The 20,656-nt window shown below is 40.8% G+C and overlaps 1 long non-coding RNA gene across 1 annotated transcript; it reads right to left on the bottom strand.

Annotated features, from left to right (window-relative positions):
• Window positions 1–99: 99 nt before the first annotated feature.
• Window positions 100–19,604, bottom strand: LOC117520445. The gene is made up of 2 exons (XR_004563651.1): window positions 19,531–19,604; window positions 100–2,202 (listed from the first exon to the last, which is right to left on the bottom strand). It is a non-coding gene; the product is annotated as an uncharacterized LOC117520445 (long non-coding RNA).
• Between the last annotated feature and the right edge of the window lie 1,052 nt (window positions 19,605–20,656).

Genomic DNA, 20,656 nt, shown 5'->3' with positions numbered 1-20,656 from the left:
GCTCTCTCCACTGTGAAACTGTCATTTAGTTGTCAGATCTGCAGTTTTTCAGCAGCACAAATGACAATTTTGTTGAAAGATTTTTTTGTTGTTGTTCTGAGTTGGTCACATGGGTTTTGGGTCTGTCCATCAAGTTGCACACAGGTACAATTTTACTCAGGACATTTAATCTGCTGCATACTTCAACTGACATCCTGGCTGGATTGTTGACAACAGACAGGAGCATTCGTGTCAGTCACAAGAAGGGAAACAAATCTCATAACTTTCTACATGCCAGCGTAACGCACCCGACGAAAAGAAAACTGATCACAATTAGACAGCTGCTGCATCTGTCAGCCACCATCCTCATGTAACACTGGAACCTTTCTGTTGGGGTAGGCTTCAGTACAGGCAGGTGGAAAAAGAAAACGTGGATATTTTCTGGTACTGTCTCATTAGTGGGGCAGATATGTGACAAAAATTGCCAGAGATGTTCACATCCAGCAGAAAGTATGTAAATTTGCTAACAGAATCTTTGAAGTATTCTAATTTCAGATTTTGCCAGATCAAAGCACTTTTCCAAAGGGATCCAGAAGTAAAATGAGAATTAAACATGGCTGCCAACGTCATTAGTTCATTAGATTGCATACTCCAGTCTTTGACACCTCATCACCTTTGAATGTCAGTAGGACAGTTTGTCAGTAGGAGTCTGGATAGCTCAGTGGTTAGACTGTTGGTCCACTAATCCAGGTAAAATGCAGGCTCTCCTGCGAGACCAGTTCAAATACCAGTAGAATACCTTTGAGTGCATTTACAGTTAAATTAGGCAGATATATCACACTTAAGATTGGCTGATATACCTTAACCTGTCATTTTTCTCAATTTTCAGGTGGCTGTTCCTATGTTAAAGGCTTGTTAAAGTGTCTATTTCAGGTTGTTAATAATGCAATAATATTTTTTAAGGCAATAGAAGCTTTGGATATCAATTAGGCCTGACACTCTTCTTTCCAATAATTTCTTAACTTATGTTCTTTATTCTTTATTTTTCAGGACTTGTGGTGATGGTATCTGGTGGTGTGTGAAATGTAGAGTAGAATTAAATTAACTGTATTATGAATTGGTAACTAATGTATTAATAATTCATGTATTATTATCAATATATATTCATATATATTCCTTGCGTACCAAAGTTCAGTAACCTGTATGTCCCTAGATAGTGACTATTAATGTTTCAACATAGCAGTCACACTGGAATTCAAGATGGCAGCCAACCCAAGGGTTCGACCTCCTGAATTGCCTCCCGGCAGTTTTTGAATTCAGCATCTGAAAATACCTGTATGCAAAAATTTCACACTTTCTGCCAGAAACGAACATCTTTTTCACATATCTGCCCCACTATATCACGCATGCTCGATTGAGGTATACAGTGACCTGAACACTTTTCTTGCATCTTAACATCTTTTATTGTAATTACTCCTGCAGGATGTTATTGGGATTTGCATCCAAATAACAGGACAGCATTCACCCATTATTCTAGTTTAGGCAACTTAAATAGTGAGTCCAAAGATGTGGAAAACACACAAGCAGATATTCACAAACAAACAAACAATCCCCCATGTCTTTGGAGTAGATCAGGAATTGGTGACTTCAGTATGCGGCAAGAACGTTTGCGGGATTTTGTTCCAAATAATAACCTCAGTCTGTGATTTTATGAACGCTTCCCCCCCTTCATCCAAAGGCAGATCTGTAGAAGCAGGGGTAGTAGATCTCTTGGTGGCTCCCCCCCATCCCTAACAATTTCAATAGCCAACCTTAACCCCACCCATGAAACTGACACGTACCATTCAGTATCCTGTTATTAGCCTCAAGTCCCCCCCACTGTCATTGTCGTGATCCTCTGACTGATGCAGTCCTGTCGCATCCCCAGTTTCCAGATCATCCTTGAGATACTCATTGTGCACTACATTGGAGACACCTGAACAAATTAACTACTCACATAAGTCTTGTGTAAGGCCTGAGCCTCACTGGGGTTGATGCTTATTCCGGGTTACCTCATGTTGGTCCTTTGTGGTGTCTAGATGTTTACTGTCGGTATTTTTTAAATTTAACCTTTATTTAAGCAGGTTAGTCCAATTGAGATCGAAATGCCTTTTGCAAGGGAGACCTGGGCAATTATAAAGTTTCCAATTCATTTTCTTTAAATGTGGGACGAAACCGGAGCATCTGGCGAAACCCACGCAAACACGGGAGCACATGCAAACTCAGCCTAGTCTCACGTTTTTTTTCGTGCTCCCGTCATGAAATGATTCAAATATTTGTGAATGGGTTTTTTTTTTTACTCACTGTTACTAACGCTACTCCTAACCTTAGCCATAGGCTAACCCTACTCCTTCCCCTAACCCTAACCATAACCACCCCGACCCCCCTGCTGCACTTTTAATTACATGCAGCCATCACGGAATGAATTAGCATGAATTCGTACTCCCATTACGAAAATTTTGCACTTTTCGTGACAATTCGTGCTGCTGAATCACAACAAGCCGTGAGACTGGGTTGTGCAAAGTTCACACAGAAAGGCCACAGGTGGGAATCGATCCCATGACCTTCTTGCTGTGAGGCAACAGTGCTAACCACTAATCCACCGTGCTGCCCATATTGAAGATGATCACTTCACTGGCCAGTAGGAATTCTAACATTTGCCTTTAAAATGAAAATGCCAGGAGGGCTCAGATAAGTGTTATTTATATATGAACTGTTAAAATATATGATGGTGATTTAAGGAAAAAGAAACTGTTTTCACACTGACACACGAAACTGTGGGACGACTTTTGGACATTGACATTTTGAACCATGACGTGCAGCTTCAAAGTTTAACAGCAATATTTCCAAAGTGGCAGAGATGTTAGAATAGAGCCGTCCTAAAAATGCATATTCAGTGACCGTGAACTTTGGTTCCGCCTGTTTCTATCAAAGCTCTGTCTGTTCACACACAGGAGGAAATCAGGAGCAGTATCGTACAGTGTTTTTATCCTCCATCATGCTGTACGTCTGATTGTTGCCCTCTTTTCTTGGAGACATTACTTGAATTTGTGTCTGTTGATTATTTGTAATAACACTGTCATAACACACTCTGCTCTCACTGCTATCATTGTCCAAGAATAAGATGTGAACGACTTTTGCCCATCAAAGGATGGATTTGAACATGCTTTTCCTTTTCCTGTTAGCTAGTCATGATGTGAGAACAAAAGACAATTAAAGAATGGAACTGGAGGGAAGTTTTGTGACTGGACCTGATGTTTGCTTGTCGAATCACTGCAGAATGCACCTTTAATCCAGTAAGACAGGCAGAGTTTTACTGTCTTCTTGACAGTTTTTTTCTTTTTAACATTTCTGAGTGGGATTGCATACTTTTTAAAAACAATATAACCCCTAATTGTCTTGTTTGTACAAGAGCTAAACCTGGACTGATTTGATTGTCAAATCAGAATACAATTTATTGCAAAGTAAGTTCTCACATACAAGTAATTTGATCTGGTGTCATTTGGTGCATAAACAAGAATAATAAAAAGAAATCACTTCTGTTAGAAGTAAATTTGCTCTCATAAAGATAAAATCCTGGATGAAAAAACTTTCTGAATCAGTTTTTCACACTTTACTGTTTCACTGAATTGTGTGGTGAAGATGATCGTTGATTAAAATTCCCTGTTCAAACTTTTTCCTTCTCTCTCTCTCTCTCTCTCTCTCGTTGTGAGGGAACGAGAGACTCTTCACTCTAAACCGTCTTTGCGGCTTATTTGAGCAAACTTTGGAAACATGAACGCTTTCATCTGTAAAATAAAGCCTTAATAGCTACGCAGGCAGAAGGAGCTGTTTTTGTTGGAAGACTTTAACAAAGTTTTTGTTCTTTCACTCTGAGCTGCAGCGCTGTGACTCTGCTCTGCTTGGCTGGCTGCCGACGAGCAGGCAGCAGTCCGATCAGCACAAACAGACTGGCTGGATTAAACAAAAATACAACGGCACTACGCCGTTGTTCCATTGTCTGGGGAGAATCATGTCTTTAGACAAACTTCGCAGCATCCAGTCACTTGTTCCACGTCTGTCACAGCAATCCCAAACCACTGATGAAACTTGCTCTCCATTAGCGGTTAGCCATGTTTGTGATTGTGTGAAGGAAACGGGACGGGGAGGGGGTAGCTATGGAAGATCCTGGGGACAAAAAGGTGCTCCACTGCAAGAGGAGAAAAAAAAACCTTGAATTTTTTATTTTTTAAATCGTCCACAACAAATAATTTGAATTAATCGATATTATCGACATATCGCCCAGGGCTAAGACCAAGTCATTACAGAGCAAGGCCAAGGCCCAGCCCAAGGCATAAAAAAAAAAAAAAAAAATCGGCCTTGAGACCTCTAGCACTGCTCTGCACAAATGCATCTTGGGAGAAATTAGAATAAAATTCCACATCAGATGGATTGTTGGAACTTCTCAGAAGGATACGCTTCAATGAGTGCTGATGTCCCCCTTTTTTCTCAAACAGGCTAGTGCATGACCCATTTATTTATTTATTTATTTTTTTCCCAAGGCTAAAATATGGCCATCGGGTATCGCGATCTGTCTGTCTCTGCTCAGCATAAGTCCAGTCCTATTACTGCCAAGGTCTTCAAATACACAGGGAACATTCTTAGGACACAGACCTTGGACAGGTTCAAAGATAGCTAACCTTGACCTATTTTAAGGGGTCAAAAGGTCACATTCTTTCTACACACTTTCATTGACTACATGCTCTCTCTCTCTCTCTCTCTCTCTCTCTCTCTCTCTCTCTCTCTCTCTCTCTCTCTCTCTCTCTCTCTCTCTCTCTCTCTATATATATATATATGCAGTAACAGATGATTATTTTGGGAAACATACGGGTGCATCATAATTTTCCAGCAAATATGAATATTGTCATAATGCTGCAGACTAAAGAAACCACCAACGTGTTCCACAGTTACAGCTCATATACAGCACATTTGCTCCATTCTCCCCTGTGCACATTTTCACTGTATGACTCATAAATTAGATGTCTGACATGTACATCAATTTCCATTAAGAAAGCAACTACATGAGGGTGAGGAGGGCTGCAGGCATGTAGAAGGGCAGCGGTCGGTAGCAAGTCCTGTCAGTGATGATACTGCAAATATCAATCTTCAAAGCAGTTCCAGTCAACAGTAGATCAAATAACTGCTGTATGTCTAATGTAAAAGCACTTCATAACGACATCACAGAGAATTATCACTCAGCTGTGCAGCACCTCCCTGAGCTCTATGGAGCACATTGTGTTTCTCTCATTGCTGTTTGCTGCAGCAAGCAATCAAAAACTGCAGCAATAGCAGCAGGTGAACACAAGTGTGCATCCTGTACTGTGTGTTCAGGTGTTTCGTTCAACACCTCGAGAGATAGTTTAATCTCAGCTAAAATGAGATGTAATGTTACACCTACATTTGTTTAGATCACCTGAAGCACCAATAAAATGTGTCTAAATGAATTACAGAAACATGACAGCATAGGAATGGATTTGAAAATCTTGAATTTTTAATGATGTGCTATTTAAATATATGTAGAATGTGGCAGAAATGTTATTTTTCAGACAATTTTGGAGTTTTTCTGCCTTGAAATGGCTTAAAGTAGTTTAATGACAGAACTGAATTCATCCTTTTATCACATTTGGCTACATATTCATTTGATATTGTGGACATTCTCACCACAACAGCAGACAGTTTCTGCAGAACTTGTCTTTTTCAGCTGATATAGCGCTCATGCCTTTTACACGGTATGACCCTGAGAGGACAGCGCCTTATTTAGCCACAAAAAGCAACATAAAAAGTTTGACAAATAACACAATAAATCAGTTGTTTATGGTTATGTGCAGCTCCTCCAGGTGTCCATACGCTCTATTTACCACGTCAGAGTGAACCCCTCACCTAATCATACAGTGTTTCCTTTCAAAATATTATTTTTACTTGAGGCCAAAATATGCCCATGAAGTATTGCGAAGGTTTTGCATCCATCCATCCGTCTGTCTGCCTGTCTGTGCTCAGCATAAGTCCAGTCCTATTATTGTCAGGGTCTTCAAATTGACAGGGAAGATTCTTGAGACACAGACTTTGGACAAGTTCAAAAATGGGTAATCTTGACCTATTTTGAGAGGTCAAAAGGTCACATTCTGTTTCCTATTCTTATGCTCATACGGCCAAGGGTATTTTAGCATTGTTATATTTTATCTTCTGTAATTTCCAGTGTATTGTTGCCTCTGTTGGTCTGGATATAAATTCCCTCATATTTTTTCAAGTGCTGTGAAAAATCTTATGAACCTGTCACTCATTATGTTTACTGCCTTTAAGAACATTTCAAACATGAAGACTTCACTGTTTAACTGTCATTCTAATCCAATTACATTTGGTCCGCAAATCTGATTAATTGTGTGAGATTTCTGACCATAAAATCTAGCGTTGATGGTGGCAAAATATTTGACCGTTTCACATTTGATATTCCTCCACGCCCTGACCGCGTAGCAAGGCAGATGTCAATAATGGTGCTGTCAGCTGAGAGCGAGAAAAACTGGTGGAGTGATGATTTCTCGGATAGTCACACGACTGAAAAGCCACCGAAAGCCGTCTGAATCTTCCGAATGGTGGAAGAGTTGGGCATGTCACAACATGTCCTGTGAGACTTCAACACGGAGGCGCTTTTGCTCCGCCATCAGCTTCGTGCCGAAGCCATCGGCATGAATTTCGCTGCAACTCTTTTCATGGCCAAATCTTCTGTCACAGTGGAATGTGCCGAAAAAGTGCTGATGTCCACCTCTTCCACAATTTCTCAGACAGTCACACAATGGTCCCACATCACCACAGCGTTCACTTTGGAAATGATCTGGTCATTTCAGCATGTTGATGGCCGACAGGAGCGCGGCTCGCTCTCCACCGTTGTGCGGACGTCTGTAAACGGGTTGTACCGCTCCTTAATCTGTGTGACGCCCATAGGATCGTCACTGAAAGCCGTCTGAATAATTTGAATGGTTTCCACCTGGCTGTCGCCCAGTTTCTGGCAAAATGTGATGCAGTTGCGCTGCTCCAGTCATACCACCATTTCCTTGCAAAGAAAAAATGACGAGAGACTCCACCCATCCTCACACAAGGGCTGCTTACAAGCAAATGACGCAATTGACAGGCGTGAAAAAACTCACGCATGCGCACGAAGGTTCAAGGTTGGCTCATACAAGCACACGTGATTCAAATCCATCAGGTTTTTGAAAAAAATAAAAAGGTCGGATACTTTTCTAACAGACCTCGTATAAATGAAAATGAATTGAAAAATTGAAATTGAAACATTTGAGTACAAATCAAAATTTTAATCTTTCACCCCAAATTACCTTGTTCTTTGCCCAAACAAACTCTTTAAGGGTAATTCTTTGTACGCCCTTCATTCATACGCCATGTTTGGTGGTAATCAACCAAAGAACCTAGGAGGAGTAGGGCAACAATCAGAAAAACATTTCTCAAATTACAGAGGGATATGTTTCTACAGACTTGCATCAGTAGAATTCTCTCTTAAAGAATTGAACTGAATTGAAAATCTTTAATGTCCCCAGAGGACAATTTGGTTTGCAGCAAAAGTTCAGAATCAAACAATAAAATCTCACATGGCATACGTGATATTACAAATCAATACATACATACATATATACATAGTCACCACAAATTACAGTGCAGTATACTGTTCCCAACAAGTTCACCTACAGCCTATTAACCCTCTGGGGCCGACGCCGTTGTATTCGACGGCTAAGACCAAGCTTTACTAAATTATGAATAACTTTTTAATGATATGAGATAGAAACTTTTTTTTTTTTTGCTGAAAAGTTAACTTGCGGCCTTTCGAGCCAGCCATCAGCCATCTTTGCACTCCTCACAGACACTGTGTGATGACGTGCGCATTGTGAGTGTCCAATCGGAATTGGTTCACCATCACATGGTTTTCCAAAATCCAATCGTAGGGCAGATTCACCTCACGTGAAAAGCAAAAGATCGTTTTCAGGAGTGATATGTTACTAGTTGGCCCGTTTGAATAGCTCCCTGGGTGCTCCAATGAGTACATACTATTGGGTTCCAAATGCGGCCTCCGCCATTGTGCACAGCGATCACTGAAAGCAGACGGAGCAGACGGAGAGCCTCTGATGACAATCTCACATGCTCAAACAAAGAGAATGTAACTATCAGGATTACTCCAGTAGTTTGCATGTGAATGTTACTGGATAACTCTGTTGCTTTTACCATGAAGACAACAAAATGCATAGACCATTTTGTATATATTGTTCAAAATGTGCATTTGTGTTTGTTGTTTGAACCTTTTTGTTGTACAGTCTTTCACACAAGACCTCAAATTACCTTTATAAAGTGTCAAAACAGTTGTTTATCATAGTTTGCTGTGTGTTTTGAATAAATGTGTGTGGAAAATTATTTTCCGCTTTACTTTCCTTCCTTATTTTTGATTGTAAACCTTTATTACACTTATAAAACACAACAAAAGCATATATATTATGAAAGCACAGGTTGTCCTGAAAAAAGAGACATAAAACTTGATTGTGGGATGCAGGGAGAGCTGTTAACAGCAATAATAAAACATTTATGCCAGGCGGGTGAACTGCCCAAAAAATGCCCTCGGGCCCCAGAGGGTTCTAATGGCAGACGGGACAAAGGATTTTAAATATCTATTTGATTTGGCCTGACAAGGGAATGAATACCTCCTCTTAGATGGGAGGAGTCCAAACTCTGCATAAAGAGGATGGAGAGGATTGGCCAAAATGGCCCTTGCCCTCTGAGTGGCTCTGGTTTGATAAACATTATCAAGTTCACTCAGGTGAGTGGCAATTATTTTTTGGCAGAGTTTGATCACATTCTTCATCCTGCTCTTATTTATTATGCTGAGGCTCCCAAACCAACAAATCATTGCAAATGTTAAAACAGACTCAATAAAACATGAGTAAAACAGTTTAAGAAACTTCTTATCGACATTAAAAGACCTCAGTTTCCTCAGATAAAACAGCCTCTGATTTGCTTTCCTGCAGATGGCATCTGAGTTGGTCTCAAAAGACAGTTTGTCATCCAGGATGGTGCCTAAATACGTATAATGACTGACTATGTCCACAGCTGTACCTTTGGGCTGCGACAGGTTGGCCCTTATGGAAATCAATTGTCATGTCTTTCATTTTTGACATGTTAAGTTGTAGATAAGAGTCGTCACACCATCTAACTAAACAGTCAAGGACTGGTCCGTGGCCTACGTCATGGTCCTGCAGGAGGCTGACGATCACAGAGTCGTCAGCAAATTTTATAATGAACCTCGATTCGAACCTGCTCTTACAGTCGTTAGTGTAAAGCATGAACAATAGAGGTGACAAAATGCATCCCTGGGGCGAGTCTGTGGAACACAACAAAGTCTCTGACAGGGTTTCATAACACAAGTTCTCTGAGGCCTAGTTGGCAGAAAATCAACTAATCAGCATATATTTCCCAAATCAACACTGGGTATTTCTGAAAGCCTATGAGCTAGGACAAGAGGCTACAAAAAGGCTGACGAAAAATCTGCAAAACAAAGATGTATATGTGTTTTCCTGCCTTCGAGGTGCCTGACAACTAAATTTAATTGTGCCGCCAAGGCATCCTCCACCCCTTTCTTGGGTTGATAGGCAAATTAAAGTGGATCAATCACAGTCTGCATCATAGCAAGCAAACTGTTTTTCACTATATGCTCAAAGCTCTTCATCACCACTGAGGTGAGAGCCACAGGGCAATAGTCATTTAATGATTTAGGTGATAGTAGCTTTGCCACAGGAACAATGATGAATTCTTTCCACAAGGTGGGAAGTTTGTTGAGTGACAAGGACCACTGGAAAATGTGTGTGAAGCTTCCACTTAAGAATGGGGCACAGCATTTAAGTAGTCGGCTGCTTATGCCATCCGGCCCCTGACTTTTCCTTGGGTTAGTTTTTTCAAAAGTGCTCAACACATTAATTTCATCTATCTGAATCCCACTGCTTAGTGGGACTTCCCTAAATTTAGAGAGTTCTTCAGAGAAATCATTTGAATCAAATCTCAAATAGAACTGATTTAATTCTTCTGCCAGGGTGGAGTCAGATTTGTCAGTGTTAGACACTCTTTTTTTCCTGTCCTGGATCCCTACCCTTACCAAAAAATAGTACTGATAAGTATATAAAAAGTAAACTAGAAGTAAACTTGAAACATACTTGCATATACTACTTTTTGGTAAGGGTATCATGGACTTAAATCCTCTCCAAGCGGAGTGAGAGTTACCTAACCTGAATTCATCCCTTGTCCTTATACTCCATTTTGGCCCGCTTGATTTCCCTTTTCACCATTTTTGGGCGCCTTTTTGTTTAGATATATTTCCTTGATAGTAAACTATTTTTTTCTTTGTGATAGAATTCTTGAGAGATTTGCTGACCCAAGGCTTATTATTAGGGTACAGTGTGATTGACTTTCTTGGGATTATCATCTCTCCATAGAAGGTAATATGTTTTATCACAGTGTCGGTCAGTTCATCCAGATTAATGCAAAAGACTCTAAAAACATCCCATTTCGTGTTATGGAAACATCCATTCAGTTCCCGAATAGCGCTCTCTGTCCATAGACTGACCTCTTTGCGCTCAACTTTCCTCTTCTTGAGGGTTGGCTGGTAGACCAGAGCAAGCAGGACACAGCTGTGGTCAGAAGAGCCAAGTGGAGCCAATGGGAAGGATTTGTAAGTTCCCTTTATAGTGCCGTAGCACAAGTCCAGTGTTTTACCATGTCACGTTGGACATTTCACATACTGGTACAAATGACCAAGATGCTGATTCAGACTACAAGTGTTAAGGTCACCTAGGATGAAATGTGGGCATCAGGGCATTTATTTTGCAGTTGGTGCACAACTTTAGCAATGGAGGACGCTGCTTCTGCCATGTTTGCTCTGGGATGTATATAACCCACTGTCATGAACACCTGTGGGATTTCCCGTGGCAGATAAAATGGGCGCAGTGAGACTGATAAGAGTTCGATGTGGAGACTGCATATAGATTCTCTTATTTTGACAGTCTTTCACGAACGGGGATCGACGTACAAGCACATACCCCCTCCCATTGATTTGCCAGTGATTTGTGTATCACGATCAAGCCGGAAGGGCTGACCAAAACCATCAATTTCAAAATCATGAATCAGATCATAATCCTTAAACCAGGTCTCGGTTAAAGCGATCACATAGGCATCCCCGTACTCCGAGATATGCTTCACATTCGCTTGAAGCTCGTCCTCCTTGTTTCTCAAAGACTGCGCGTTGACAAGGATAATTGAAGGGAGCGGTAAGCGGCGGAGTCCTAGTCTCCCCAGCCGCTGACGCACGCTTCCTCTCCGGCCACGCTTCCTCGTTCAAAAACCGCAGTCTGCTGCCGAGGGCTTCCGGGTCTGTGAGGGGCTGTTAGCCTTGCTGCTACTAATGTCAGTTGATCTGAATGAGAGCCTCTGGTCCGATTCCTCCAGATCTCTGGCGGGATGCCATCCGGTGAAATCTCTGCCCTTGAATTGCTGCAATTAATAAGAAAGTCACAGCTGTATCTGAGCCTGTCAGATCGGTTGCTCTGTTGGGCATTGATGGCAGTCCCAAGAGTGACCAGGTTCAGGAAAAAAAACACTGACTAAATCCATGATGACTCCAGTCTTAAAATGTTTAAAAAGACGACACACGGACGTTAAAAATAGATAAACGCCACAGATAAAACCACAGTTAAAAAGTAGAGAAGCTTGAATCTTCGACTGGGCTGGGTTGCTTGACGAAGGACATCCTCGCGTCAAGCAACCCAGCCCAGTCGAAGATTCAAGCTTCTCTACTATGGAAACCACCTGGACAACTGAGAGCCTACACACAAACACAGTTAAAAAGTGCAATTCCCACAATCACTCTCACACACTCTTGCTGCGTGTCGCCATGACCAGCGCCAGGAAGCCTCATGCTAAATGGTGGCCACACTTCATCTATGTCTGTTCTTCATAAGTGAATATATGACTGATTAAAAAAGGAAGTTGTTGTGATGATTCCAGATCTGGTCATGACGAAAGAGATGGACCTTGATGGGAGGAAGGAGAGAAAGAGAAAGGTATGATTGATGGAGACAGGGATGATAAAGACGGGCCATAAACAGGAGAGAGAAGACCTCTGCAGTTTGTAGGCTGGCTGAGGAGCCGACATTAAAGCTCACTTCTTGCTGTAGTCAGAGATCAATAAGCATTTATTCTCCTCCGTGAGACAAAACTGCTCACATTCACTCATAAATCATGGGCATTCATGCACATGCACAGAAACTCTGACATGTAAAGCACATTCAAAACACGTTGGCAATCAAACACATTTATAACGCTGTGAAAATGTTTGTGCCCCCTTGACCTTTTCCAAATGATCATTTTATTATGAAAAAATAAAATAAAATACAAATTCAGGATTTTTCATCTGAAAAGTTTTAATATTGACAAAGTGTCACTCTGTGTTGGCATTTGTGCCTGTCCACTGCCAGAAGAACAGTGCACCAGACCCTCTACAGACCCCCTGCAGGTGGTGAGCACACATGGAGAAGACATGGCGTTATTTCTTCGAGCTGAGCCTGACCAAGTCCCACGGCGGTAGATGCCCACCGGATGCACTCATGTGAGCTCTGCCCCCAGGCTTGTAACCAGGACGAGGCCCCAGTATCCCGGATCCAGGTGAGGTGATTCCATCCCTGTTTCGCCTTTCATGTCTGGTTGGCACAGAGGTCTCTGGAATCAGTGGAGAGGTATCAGCAGGCCAGAAGAACTGCAGCCTCAGTGTGCTTGAGACAAAAACTTGGGCAAGGGAGGAGTTTGGAGAGGCCATGGAAAATGACTTTTGGTCAGCCTTAAAGCGGTTCTGGCAAACTGTCAGGTGCCTCAGAAAAGGGAGGCAGTTCATAGGCAAGACTGTGTTCAGCAGGGGAGGGGAGCTGCTAAACTGGACTGAAGATGTTGCCAGGCAGTGGAAAGAACACTTTGAGGATCTCCTCAATCTTACTGACATGCCCTCTGTCAAGTAGGCAGGGATGAAAGGCTAAGGTGGATCTGGTGCAGTCACCATAGCAGATGTCACCAAGGTTGTCAAAAAACTCCTTGGTGGCAACGTGCTGAGGGCGGACGAGATTTGTCCTGAGTGGCTGAAGTCTCTGGATGTTGTTGGGCTGTCATGACTGACACGCTTATACAGTGTTGCATGGGAGTCGGGGACAGTACCTTTGGATTGGCAAACTGGGTTGGTGGTCCCCATCTTTAAAAAAGGGGACAGGAGAGCGTGTTCCACTTACAGAAGAAACACAATCAGACTCCCTGGGAAAGTCTATGCCAGGGTATTGGTTTTTAAATTTAAATTTAACCAGGTTACAACCCCTGGCAAAAATTATGGACTCACCGGCCTCGGAGGATGTTCATTCAGTTGAATGAATGAATGAATGAATGAATGAAAACTGTTTATTTCGAACATTTGATACAACAACAATTACATGATAGATCAGTAAAGACAACAACAAAAAAGTTCCTACTGTGTACCCAACATGTCCGAAAAGGGGTAGGGTGAAGCATCAGCTTATTTATCCCTAACCCCTTCTTCCCCACAACCAGTAATACCCTTTGCCACATATACACATAGATTCCTACACACCTAAACCGATATCAATATATATATATATATACATATACATACACATACACATATATATATATACATACACACATCAACATACATACACATATACATATATACACATATATATACACAAACATAAATATACACCTACACATACCTACTTACATACAAAATACTATATATTTACAAGCCGAAGCAAAAAACAAAAACACCCTAACCCTCATTACCCTTCCTCCTCCCTATACCCAGAAAAAAACATATTTTTGTACCGCTGTTTGAACTGGTTCATGCTTGGACATTGCTTGAGCCCCACTCCCAATCTGTTCCACATCCTCACCCCACAGACAGAAATACAGAAACCTTTTAATGTTGTTCGTGCCCACTGATGCTTTAAATTAAATTTCCCCCTCAGACTGTAATCCCCTGATCTGTTAAAAAACATATTTTTAATATTTGCTGGAAGTAAATTGTTTATTGCTTTATACACAATTTGTACTGTTTGAAAATGAACCAAGTCTGTGAATTTTAAGAATTTGGATTGTAAAAATAGTGGATTTGTATGATCTCTATAGCCAGTATTATGAATAATTCTTATAGCTCTTTTCTGCATTACTGATAGTGACTGTGTTGTACCTTTATAAGTATTACCCCATACCTCTGCACAGTACTGTAAATATGGTAAAACCAGTGAGCAGTAAAGAATGCGGAGTGAGTTGTGGTCCAGAATATGTTTTGCTTTGTTTAGAACTGAAATGCTTCTTGACAGTTTACTTTGTATATGTTTTATATGAGTCTTCCAGTTTATCTTATCATCTATTATCACCCCCAGAAACTTATTTTCATGTACCCTTTCAATATCTACCCCCTCGACTTGTAACTGAACCTGTATGTCTGTATTACAATAGCCAAATAACATGTATTTGTTTTACTTAAGTTTAATGATAATTTGTTTCTGTCAAACCATATTTTCAATTTTCCCATTTCTATACTGATCCTCCTCAGTAACTCCTGCAAATCCCCCCCTGAACAAAAAATGCTTGTGTCATCTGCAAATAATACTAATTTTAATATTTTGGAAACATTGACAATATCATTTATATAAATTAGAAACAGTTTTGGACCCAATACTGACCCCTGTGGGACGCCACAAGCATTGTCCAAGCATGATGATGTATATTCCCCCAACTTCACAAACTGTTTTCTGTTACTTAAGTAGCTTCTCACCCAGTGCAACACCAACTCCCTAATCCCATACTGTTCAAGTTTATTGATTAATATGTCATGATTAATTGTATCAAAAGCCTTTTTAAGGTCTATAAATATTCCAACTGAATGTAATTTGTGGTCTATGGCGTTTGTAATCTCCTCAACTGATTCTATTAATGCAAGTGATGTTGAACTATGTGCTCTGAATCCATATTGACTATCAGTAAGTAATTTATGTTTATTTATGAATTTGTCTAATCTATTATTGAATAACTTTTCTAATAATTTGGAAAATTGTGGAAGCAAAGAAACAGGTCTATAATTTGTGAAGTGGTGTCTATCCCCAGTCTTATACAGCGGCACAACCTTAGCTATTTTCATTTGATTGGGAAATTTACTGGTTTGAAATGATAAGTTACAGATGTATGTTAATGGTTCTACAATCCATTCAATGACCTGTTTTACCACCACCATATCAATTTCATTTAAATCGGTAGATGTTTTATATTTACAATTATTCACAATGTCTATAATTTCATTTCCATCCACTGCTGTGAGGAACATTGAATAGGGATTTCTTTCTATAAGATTATTATCCCAATCCTCAGGTTGGGAATCGGGAATTTTTTCTGCCAAGCTTGGTCCAATATTTACAAAAAAATTATTAAAACCGTTGACTACCTCATCCTTATTTTCCTTCTTGACATTATTATCAATGAAATACTGAGGGTAACTGTTTTTTATTACCATTTTTGATAATGCTATTTAATATATCCCATATTCCTTTAATATTGTTTTTGTTATTATATAATATGTTACTATAATATTCCTTCCTACATACCCGTATAATATTAGTTAATCTATTTTTGTATTTCTTATATCTATTTTCTGCCTCTTTAGTCTTTAGTTTTATGAATTCTCTATACAGTGTATTTTTCTTATTACATGCATTTCGTAACCCTTTCGTCATCCATGGTCGAGCTTGGATTTTTTGTTTTCTGTAGTCTTGTTTAATTGGACAATTTTTATCATATAATGATGTAAATATTTGTAAAAAAGTTTCATATGCACTATCAACATCACTTTCACTGTATACCTTTTCCCAGTTTTGCTCCTGTAAATCCTTCTTTAGTGTGTTCATGTTTTCCTCTGTCCGCACTCGCCTGTATTTTATTTTCTCCTCTGGCTGATTCCGCCGATGGTTTCTATTATAAACGATGAAAACTGGTAGATGATCACTAATGTCATTGATTAATAATCCACTCACAGTGTTATTCTCAGTATCATTGCTGAATATATTATCAATTAAGGTAGCACTATGGGATGTAATTCTGCTTGGCCTGGTGATTTTTGGATATAAACTCATACTGTACATTATACTGATAAATTCATCTGTTATTTTATGCTTATTTGGATTGAGCAGATCAATATTTAAGTCACCACAAATGAACACAGTTTTTTGATTAGTTTTTGAGAACATTTTTCCCATACAGTCAGTGAATGTTTCAATACTAGATCCTGGTGCTCTATATATACAGCTGACTAATACATTTTTGCTTTTTTCTTCACATATTTCAATAGTTATACATTCTAATAAGTTATCAATCACAGTTGTCATATTGTCTACTATTTTATAATCCATGTTCTTATCCACATACACAGCCACTCCTCCTCCACTCTTATTTTTTCTGTTTACACAATTAAATTCATATCCATCCAGTTCAAAATCCATTCCTTTATCTTCATTGATCCATGTTTCTGATATAGCAATTATGTTAAATATTTTTTTAAACTGACTTAATATTCTTTAATGTTGTTAAAGTTTGCATATAGACTTCTGCTGTTGAAATGGATTATTGATAATTTGTTATCCGTTCTAATGATCCGATTAAACTGTTCATCTGTATAATAGCAACAACTGTCATTGATATTTGAGAAGAAATTATTGTCCGGGTCTATATCGTGCTCCAAGTCCAGTACATTGTGGTCTGTGTATTTAAATGTTCTCAGTTCTACTTTTCCATGATCAGCAATCCTTTGAGTTATATCCTTCTTGTCTCCAGATGTAGATGAATAGGTAGTAGATGAATAGGTTCCTCTGGTCTGTGTCATGGTGTTGTGATGTGTTTGTGTCCTCATACCTTATTGGTCATATTTGTCCAGATCCTCGCTTTAAGAAACACTATTGTTCATATTTGTCCAGCTCCTCGATGTTCCTTATTGCCATGACTTTTGCTTGTTCTGGTGATCCGTTCAGTTTGATGAATATTTTACAGTTTGAAGTCCATGTGTGCTGGATTTTTCCCTGTTTCTTCAAGAAGCGTGCTTTCCTGGCGATGTCGGCATTCCGTTTGGTGAGATGTTCATTGATGAATACGTTTGTCCCTTTCAGTTTTCTTCCTTGTTTTAACAGTGCTGTTTTGTGTTTTCTGTTGATGAATCTCATGATGACGGTTCGTTTATCACCGTCATTTCTCCGGGGCAGAGGGTGGCACGCTTCAATGTTATTTAAATCCATTTCTATACCTTTAGATAGGAGGAAATCAGCAACCTGTTTTTCCACAGAGCTGACCTCCTGTTCACTGGGCTCCCCTCCGCTCTCATCTGTTACCGCCCGTGCGTAGGACCGTGGTTTGATGTGAAGACCTGTGATGATGACGTCGTTGATTCTGGTGTACTGCTCCAATTCAGCCACTCTATTTTCCAGCTGCACCAGATGCCGGTCTTTCTCGGCATTCTGGAGCCGTAATGCCTTCACCTCCTCCACCAGATCCATGATTGATTTCTGTTGCTGCTTCACAACAGAAATCTCCTCTGATAGAAAGTCCAGAGATTTTTTAATATCGTCACCTTCCTCCGCTGTCAGAACCTTCTTAGGCCCCATGGTCGGCTTATGAGCAGCTTGTCGATCGCCGATGTTAACGGCCTGCGTTGTTTGTCACCGGGATGGATCTGCACTGCGCTTTGTGCCGCGCGGCCTCGGTGTTTCCGCGCTGATGGATCCGCGGTGGCTGCACGAGGCCTCGGGGAAGCGGCACTCGTGACGCGCGGCTCTAATGACGCAGCGCGCGGCCTCAGTGAATTCACCACGTTGGGCCTCGGACGTTGTTGCTGTCCAGTCGCGGGGCTAAGTTGCCGGTTGAGGTGGTATTCCCACTGTCCGGGTTGGCAAACACCGGCGTGGCAGATGGCAACCACAAACACCACCTCTGAAAACTCAGGTACAAACTTTTTGCAGCTCGCTCTGACGACACGCATCTCTGACTGTTGTTTAATTTTGTAGAAAAAAAGCAGATCACAGACATGACACAAAACTAAAGTCATTTCAAATGGCAACTTTCTGGCTTTAAGCCATTTTATGAAACACTATAAGAAATCAGGAAAAAAAATTGTGGCAGTCAGTAACGGTTACTTTTTTAGACCAAGCAGAGGGAAAAAAATATGGAATCACTCAATTCTGAGGAAAAAATTATGGAATCATGAAAAACAAAAGAACGCTCCAACACATCACTAGTATTTTGTTGCACCACCTCTGGCTTTTATAACAGCTTGCAGTCTCTGAGGCATGGACTTAATGAGTGACAAACGGTACTCTTCATCAATCTGGCTCCAACTTTCTCTGATTGCTGTTGCCAGATCAGCTTTGCAGGTTGGAGCTTTGTCATGGACCATTTTCTTCAACTTCCACCAAAGATTTCCAATTGGATTAAGATCCGGACTATTAGCCCATTGTAACCTTGTTTTTTTTCTGTTTAGGTGTTAATTATGGCTTTCATTTAGCTTTTCTGTGTGTAAATCCCATTTCCTTTAGGCGGTTTCTTACAGTTCGGTCACAGACGTTGACTCCAGTTTCCTCCCATTCATTCCTCATTTGTTTTGTTGTGCATTTTCGATTTTTGAGACATACTGCTTTAAGTTTTCTGTCTTGACGTTTTGATGTCTTCCTTGGTCTACCAGTATGTTTGCCTTTAACAACCTTCCCATGTTGTTTGTATTTGGTCCAGAGTTTAGACACAGCTGACTGTGAACAACCAACATCTTTTGCAACATTGCGTGATGATTTACCCTCTTTTAAGAGTTTGATAATCCTCTCCTTTGTTTCAATTGACATCTCTCATGTTGGAACCATGATTCATGTCAGTCCACTTGGTGCAACAGCTCTCCAAGGTGTGATCACTCCTTTTTAGATGCAGACTAACGAGCAGATCTGATTTGATGCAGGTGTCAGTTTTGGGGATGAAAATTTACAGGATGATTCCATAATTTTTTCCTCAGAATTGAGTGAGTCCGTATTTTTTTTCCCTCTGCTTGGTCTAAAAAAGTAACCGTTACTGACTGCCACAATTTTTTTTCCTGATTTCTTATAGTGTTTCTTAAAGCCAGAAAGTTGCCATTTGAAATGACTTTAGTTTTGTGTCATGTCTGTGATCTGCTTTTTTTCTACAAAATTAAACAACTGAATGAACATCCTCCGAGGCCGGTGATTCCATAATTTTTGCCAGGGGTTGTAGTCCCACTGAGATCGAGATCTGTTTTACAAGGGAGACCTGGACAATTATAAAGTTTCCAATCCAACTAACCTGCATGTCTTTGGATGTGGGAGGATGCCGGAGCACCCAGAGAAAACCCACACAAACACAGGGAGAACATGCAAACTCCACACAGAAAGGCCACAGGTGGGAATCGATCCCATGACCTTGCTGGTGTGAGGCAACTGTGCTAACCACTAATCCACTGTGCTGCCCACTGTTTCAGAGAGGAGACTGAGACTGTTAGTTGGACCTCAGATTCAGGAGGAGCACTGTGGGTTCTGTCCTGGTCATGGAACAATGGTCCAGGTCTTTACCCTCGCAAGGATATTGTAGGGGTCTTATGTAGGACGAACAACCAATCTTCGTGTATTTTGTGGACTTGGGAAAGGCGTATGACCGTGTCACTTGGGGTATCCTGTTGGGAAGGGGGGCTGCTGCAGGAATATGGGGTACCAGACTCACTGCAACATGCGATCCCGTCTCTATATGATCAAAGTAGGAGCTGTGTCTACATTCTCTGTATTAGATCAAACCTTTTTTCCAGTGGGAGTTAGCTTCCACCAGGGCTACTCCTTGTCTCCAATCCTGTTCATGACTTTCATGGACGGGATTTCAAGGCACAGTCAGGGACTGGAGGGTGTCCAGTTTCACCTCAGAGTCTCTGCTTTTTGCAGATGATGTGGTTCTGTTGGCTTCATCAGACAGTGACCTTCAATGCTCATTGAGCAGGTTTGAAGGTGATTGTGAAGCGACTGGGCTGAGAATCAGCACCTCCAAATCTGAGACCATGGCCCTCTGTTGGGAAATGTTGTACTGTCCCCTCTGGGTCAGGGGAGAGTTACTGCCCCTAGTGGAGGAGTTTAAGTAACTCAAGGTCTTTTTCACAAGTGGGAGTCAATTGGAGCATGAGATCAATTAGATGGATTTGGGCGGCATCTGACATTTTCTGCTGTGGTAAAGAAGGAGCTGAGCTAGAAAGCGAGGCTCTGAATTTACTAGTCGATTTACATTCCTATTCTCACCTATGGTCAGGATCTTTGGGAAAAGACTGAAAGAATAAGATCGCGTATACATGTGGCAAAAATGAGATTTCACCGTTGGGTATCTGGGCTGACACTCCTGGACAGGGTGAGAAGCTCGACATTCCAGGAGAGAGAGTTGAGCTTCTTCTTTGCTACTTCTTTGCATTGAAAGGAGCCAGTTGAGGTGG

The sequence above is a fragment of the Thalassophryne amazonica genome, chromosome 11 (genome assembly GCF_902500255.1).
Source record: "Thalassophryne amazonica chromosome 11, fThaAma1.1, whole genome shotgun sequence".
Taxonomy (NCBI): Eukaryota; Metazoa; Chordata; class Actinopteri; order Batrachoidiformes; family Batrachoididae; genus Thalassophryne; species Thalassophryne amazonica.
Note: the sequence above shows the minus strand (reverse complement) of the source record. Positions and strands in the feature narration are given on the sequence as shown.